Raw genomic sequence first — 7,418 nt, forward strand, 5'->3', positions numbered from 1 at the left:
AGAGGAAATGAAACAAAGAATGGCTGGACGATGCTCCATGGTACCATCCTAGCAAGTAAAAAATCCCATTGGTATATTTCTTTCATAGATACCTATGGGATCCAATTAAATATATGGATTTTTAAATTGATAACAAGAAATGATCCATCAGAGAGAAATACATGAAGAGATGTTTTTACTCTCTAGAGTTACTATTAATGCTAAATTTTAAGATGGTTGGTAGGGATTTTATAGAGACTTAAGGGGATTTATAGACTTTAATTGGGACCTGTTTGGGTTCCAATTAATTTTTGTAATATTGCTTGTATTACAAAATACCTGCATAACATACAATTAGAAAAACAAACTCACTGACACTGTGTGCATGTGAGTGTGCATGGTGAGGGGGTAGGTACAGCTATACACACTACTAGAGAAAACTACCATGAGTTTGTCCTAGTTAATGGAAAACTCACCAAGAGGAGAAAATTAATACCCTGAACTTGCAAAAGCAATGAGAGTCATTTATGTAACATGCTCCTTGGTTTTTGCCTAGAATCTAGGCAGCACAATGGCAGCAACATAATCCTAACAGGCTAACATAATCCACATTTTCTTGATAGTCACTCAAATCTTCCTCAATGAGAAAGCCCCATGTACCTTTTCCTGGACCTCATGGTCTGTGGTCTGTTCACACAGCAGACTTGCTGCCTGCTTTCTCTCTAACTTCACAGATGAAGTGGAGACTGGGATATAGTAGTACTTTCCCAGGAAAAGAAATCTTCCTTCCAAAATAAATTTAGAGACTCAAAAAAGAGTAGAGCCCAACAGCTATACTATCTAGATACTCACTGCTAAACTTTTACTAACATTTACTTCAGCATCGAGCAGTAACAGGTGGAAAATTCACTCTGGGGCATGTATACCAAAAGAAGAGGAGGATACACCAGGAAGCTACCTCCACCTCTGACTTCTTATCTTTTGTGTTATCAAAATACAAAGTGAGCCACTAAGTTTTAGTTTAGTCTTATAAAAGTCTCAGGCTCAAGAATAATGGCTCCAGATCTAAAATAGGGTGGCCAAAACTAGAATTATAGAAGGCCTAATAAGTACAGAAAAACCATCCACATGGTGGAAAGGAACTCAAACTCTCTCCATTCACTAGAGTCCTCAAGCAATATTTGAAGATACCCAGAGTATACTGTCTTATTAATGAACTTGCTCACCAGATTCCTCTCCCTCCCTCCCTCACCAAGATAATGATGATCACTTCATGAAGAATGACTTTACTATTATCATGAGAAGGAAGCAGGTTAAATGGGTATTCAAAGGAAGTCAAGAAAGGCCCATGGCTAGTCCTGCCCTGTTATGGATATTCTGTTCCTTCTAGGCCTGATCTTCTCTAGTAGACTTCATAAGAAGCCAGTGTCTTGTCTTGATTTTCCCTTCACTGGTTCTCTACCATGGAAATCTTCTTTCTGCACTGAAGCTTTTTTAGTCTCCTAGGGGATGTCTCCTTCCTACTGAATCTCATATTATACTTCTGTCTCTAGCTCTGCCACATCTGCAAGCTAACACTTAGTGGGCATACTGCCAAAAAAAAAATGGCCAGCAGAAGTTTCCACCTATTTGATAGAAAGACTAGAAGATGTAGTGGCAGACAATTATTCTCAGAGCTGCCAGTTGGCTGTTTCAGAGAAGTGAACCCTCCACAAGACTCAGCTTCCCCATCTATTATATCCATATGAAAATAGCAATCCAAGACAGACAGTGTCACACACCTATAATCCCAGAACTCAGGAGCCTGAATCAGAGGATCATGTGCATTGGAATGGTCATGTGCATTAGATGCCTTAGAAAGCAATGACAAAAGAGTTATCCAGCTCATAATTATCAGCGGCATTAAGTGAGATAATGTTTCTGGATAATTTGCAAAATCCTGGCACAGATTTCTTACTCAAAACATGATGGCTTGCACTAAAAAAAAAAAAAAAAAAAAAAAAAAAAAAAAAATCACTGAGAACAGAAAGGCCTTTCGGCCAACTCTACAGCTACTACTATATGAACACAAATACTAAATGATGCTTGTTATTAGATCAAAACTGCATTGACAATTTGAATATTAAAATTGCATTAGTCAGGGTTCTTTAGAGTCACAGAACTTATGGTAGTCTCTGTGTAGTAAAGGAATTTGTTGATGACTTAGAGTCTATAGTCCAACTCCCAACAATGGTCAGCAGCAGCTGTGAATGGAAGTCTGAGGATCTAGCAGGAGCTCAGTCCCACAAGGCAAGCAGGCGAAGCAAAGCGAGCCTTTCTTCTTCCAATGTCCTTATATAGGTCCCCAACAAAAAGTGTGGCTCAGATTAAAGGTGTGTGCCGCCACCCACCTAGATCTGGGGCTTGCTTTGTCCCAGATTATATTGAACTCAGAGATCTCCTGGCCTTAGTCTCCTGGGATTCATAGCCATTATGTCTCAAGATCTCCATGCCAAGATCCAGGTCAGAATCTTGTATCTCCCAGCCTCCAGATTAGGATCACAGGTGAGCCTTCCAATTCTGGATTGTAGTTCATTCCAGATATAGTCAAGTTGACAACTGAGAATAGCCATTACAAAAATCAATAGTGAACTAAAATAATTGACTTTATTTATACTTTTAATAATGTGCCCAGTTATGGAAGTACAATGCTAATAAATAAATATGTCAGAAGGACTGTTGGCACAGTTTTCTTATACAAGCTTTGTTTCTGAGTTTGAGGGTGTCTAAACAATTTTTTTGAGAGTTGTCAAAATGCCAATGCAGTGGCAACGGTTTATTTCCCCCTATCTACCATACCATTCACACTATCTACAAGTTTAACTTATGCCTATCCCTGGACACCACAGACTACCTATCCCAGAAGTTGGAAGCCACAGATTTTTTTCAGAACAATCCTGGCTGAAGTCAAAGACTAGATGATGTAATTCCTACAAAATAGTAATATAGAGCATTTAAAAAATGTTGAGATAGGCAGATTTTTGCAGTAGATTCAAATCTGACCAAAATGGAATTCTATCACTACAGTGTACAAGTGAAACTCAGCTACATAGCATTATCAGCTGCTACTGTCCACATCAAGTGTTTAGTGGGCTTGCCATGGAACACGAAAAAGAAAGCAAGCCAGATGCATTCGTATACTCCTCTAATTCCAGACTTTCTGGGCTGAAGTGAGAGACTGGGTCATTTAGTGAAATGATATCAAAAGAAGAGGAGGAAGAAGAAAGGGAATCTGCAGTACAAGCCCAGGGGTCTATATACCTAGTATACTAGGGGTATCAGTTTTACATACATGGGATCACATTTGGCCTTTGTTGGCACTTGTTATTCTTATGTGCTGCTTGTAGCCAGAATTATAGAACATAACTGAGGAAAACCAAAGTTTAAAGTATGCATCACCTCAACAGTCCTACAAGTTTGGAACCCCAAAGTACAGCGTGTAAAGAGACGGGGAGATGTCAGAGGGTCTGGGACTTCGCCAAGATCAGCTTTCTTGGACGTCCCTTTATTCCCTTCATAAGAAGCTACTCACAGCTCCCACTGACAGTTTTCCTGGCCTCATTCTCTTCACTGACAGAGAAACAAGACTATCTGCAAAGCTCAGCTAAACACACACATTCTTCAAAGAGGCCAGAGTCTGCCTCAGTCCCAGAGACACCTAAGCCTATTGAACAGGCATTTCATTAGAATCAAGGTCCAAACAGAAGATAAATGTGAAGACCACAATGCTAGGGTTAACAGATCCAAGATGAGAAACATTCCTACCTCTCCCCACCCACCACAAGTCAAAACTGAGTTCTCTATGTCTCTGCCTCTGTCTGCCTCTGTCACTGCCTCTGTCTCTGTCTCTGTCTCTGTCTCTGCCTCTCTCTCTCTCTCTCTCTCTCTCTCTCTCTCTCTCTCTCTCTCTTTCTCTCTCTCTCTCTCTCCCTCCTCTCTCTCTCTGAGCTGTACATATTGTAAAGCATATGAAATTTAATACTTCACGGGTATTCAAATCTAGTTCCAGTACACGACCCCCACTGAAGGCCATCTTAGCTGAATAAATTGAATGAACTTGTTTATTGTGCAATATTTTGCCTTCAAACAGGATATTGTATCTACATCAGCAAGGCGGTATTAATATGTGTATCATGCCTGCACATCTCCAAGGCTCCTTCCAATCTTGATATTCTAAGATTTTATACTTATCCACAGAAATTGCCTTGGGGGGAAGAACGGGGTGTTATGATGGTATTTACTGAGATGAGACTTTGCCTCTGTGTGCCACATTGGGAACCAACTCCTTACATTCCCAGTGTACCTGAGAGCAATTCAATCTACCTTCCAACAAGAAATTAATCTTTCATTCTCTCCTCCACACAGCAAAAGCAATGATGGGGAAAAAGTCCAACAAGAGAACCTATAAACTCATACAACAAATGTTGTCCCTCTTTCTAAATTCTGTTTGATTCTTCAAAGATAAAAAGAGAATCCTTTGTTAAAAGTGCCACAATAGCCTCATGTCATTTATCTTACAAGGACTCATGCAATTTCTTCCATTATAAATCACTCCACATAGAAACATGCTCATACGGGGTTTGGGGATTCCACTGATGATAACCTGAAGGTCATTTCTGAACTATCTTTCTCATTGATATTCTTAAAACTTAGTCAAATGTTCTGGAGTTGGGGGTCATTATGATAGTAAATACTTAAGCTTTCAAGATAATACCAACCCTATCAAAATTACCTGATCCTGTGATTATAAAGTGAAAAAGACCACTGACATACACAAATAAGTGAGCATGCTATGTTTTTTGTTTGTTTGTTTGTTTTAGTTTTTTGGAATTCTTCAAGTATCCTTGGCTGTCCTGGAACTCACTCTGTAGACCAGGCTGGCCTCGAACTCAGAAATCCACCTGTCTCTGCCTCCCAAGTACTGGGATTAAAGGTGTGTGCCACCACTGCCCAGCTTATGCTATATTTCAATAAGGCCTTATTTATAGAACCTAAATGCTCTGTTTCATTAAATCTCCCCACAAAGTAGCATTCTTCTTTTGACTCAGTTTCAAGTTTCTAAAACTATGAGAAACACCAGTTCACAGTCAATGCTAGATTTTACCTGTAAGTTATCTTTAGACAATTCTTGAACTAGAATAGCAATGTTTAGATAGAATCTTGTACAGTTCCTCATTGGTAGAAATAATCACAATTACAATGCCATTTGCGCTCATGATAGATGCTAGGTGTCAGGCTAAGTGATTTCAGCGGGCTGTCTTAATCTTCACACTTATGTTTAAGCATAGGACAATTTTTTTACAGTCTTGTGTTTTTAAAGGAAACTGAGGCATGCAAACGTAGAATGACTTGCCAAAAACATCACAGTTCTAAAACAATAAAGTCAAGGCCAAATGCATCTCTGATTGACTCCAAAGCCCATTTCTTTCTCACTACTAAATAGTGTGATTGGTAACTGAATGCTCATTGAACTACTCCAGCTGTGTGGTGACATTAAATTGATGGTTCTAAGTGAAAATGACATCTGGGGCACTAATATATGGGATGAGAAAGTTACAAGTCAGTTAAAATCTAAAGAAGTGAAACTCGGCTTTTATTAAATTTTCAACAAAAGATTAAAAATACTTATTTTTCATAGATAACTAAGATAAAATACTAAGCAGTCTGAAGAGCGCTGGACTGGGTGCCAAGAAGGGAAGAGCAAATGAAAAACAGTAGGGCTCTTACTCAGAGAAGCTGATTTCTGACTTTACTCAATTTCTGGTCCTCTTTGTAGATCACCTAGTAGAGCAGGCAAAATTGCTGAGTGTGGCAGAATTGAAAAACGCTAACACCCTAAGAGATATGCAATGATTCAAGAAACAGCTGATAGATTCTTCACTACAGAAAGCAAGCATCCCAGAAATAGAGAAGTCATGAGGCATGACGTTGACTGAAATGCAGGCACTGTAAAAGGATGGAAAGTGACTGAGGGCTGAGGGGCTGAGGCTCAATAAAAAGAACAGTGCCCTGAAATGCTAGGAATATTAAAAGAAACTTCAGAGCCCTTTGCTCTTACTCTCTCAAGAGTAAATTCACCTAGGTGTTACACTGTTTGGTCTCAGAGAAAGCACATGGAGCTCCCCAGCTGTGATGGAAGATCCAGTGTTTGTAGGTAGTACCATATCATGGACTAGAGTCATCAATAGAACTAAAAGGCAAAAGTGCCTGAGTCTCCTACTCCTTGCTTCTTGGTATGGGAGAGTGTGAGGAAATAAGGAGTTCCAGCTGAGACACACTTCTAGTGCAGTGCCTTTCCTGCCACAATGGACTGCACCCTCAAATCAAGAGCCAATATGAATACTTCCCTCCTTAACTTGTTACATCTCAGCTATTTGGTCACAATGAGAAGTAACAATATTTCAACTGATAGGATGACTTAAACTTGACCAGCTTGGTATATTCACAGTTTTCCACAGGTCATACAACCTTTTCTTGCTCCCTTTAAAATCTTGCCCCCTGATAGGACTGTGGAGAAAAAATTACTATTGTTACTCGCTTGTTCCAAAAAAAAAAATCAAGAAACTAGGGGGCTGGAGAGATGGCTCAGCAGTTAAGAGCATTCACTGCTCTTCCAGAGGTCCTGAGTTCAATTCCCAGCAACCACATGGTGGCTCACACCCATCTGTAATGGGATCTGATGCCATCCTCGGGTGTGTCTGAAGACAGTGACAGTGTACTCATATAAAATAAATAAATCTTTTTCTTAAAAAAAAAAGATCAGGTAACAAATAAGTAGAAGTCACACACTGAGTGATATATAGGATGAACCAATGCAAAAGTAATATATCAAAAGAGATTGTTCTGGAGAAACCCACAATTACTACCCCCCCAAACCTCTTCCCATTTCCAAATGGCACCCTCCACAGTTAGCTTTTCTTCTTTTCTAACCAGGAAAAAATGTCCTTTCAGATTCAAAAACCCAGGCCACTGTCCATTCCCAGTTATTTTGTGTTCTCTCTGTCTGTGTCTCTCTGTCTCTCTCTCTGTCTCTGTCTCTGCCTCTCCATCTCTGTCTTTCTCTCTCTTCCCCCTCTCTCTCCCTCATTTCCTTTCTCTCTTCTCCTTCATCTCCCTTTCCCTCCTTCTCCTTCTCCCACTCTACCTTGTGCTTGTGGATAGTTGTAAGTGCTACTGTTCCAGCACCATGTGTCTATTGCCATGTTCCGTCTTTCTCTTCGCAGCAGGAGAAAACTAAGACAACAATTCTCCATTGTCAAAAATACTAAGAAAAGAGGTTTGTAGAAGGAAATGACAGGTTATGGAACTCCAGGGAAGCATCATTGGTATGGTGGTTAAGACTGAACTCCTAGCTACTATTATAAAAGGAAGATGGCCAATTCATAGGATAAATAGCAATA

This window comes from Mastomys coucha, chromosome X (genome assembly GCF_008632895.1).
Source record: "Mastomys coucha isolate ucsf_1 chromosome X, UCSF_Mcou_1, whole genome shotgun sequence".
Classification (NCBI taxonomy): Eukaryota; Metazoa; Chordata; class Mammalia; order Rodentia; family Muridae; genus Mastomys; species Mastomys coucha.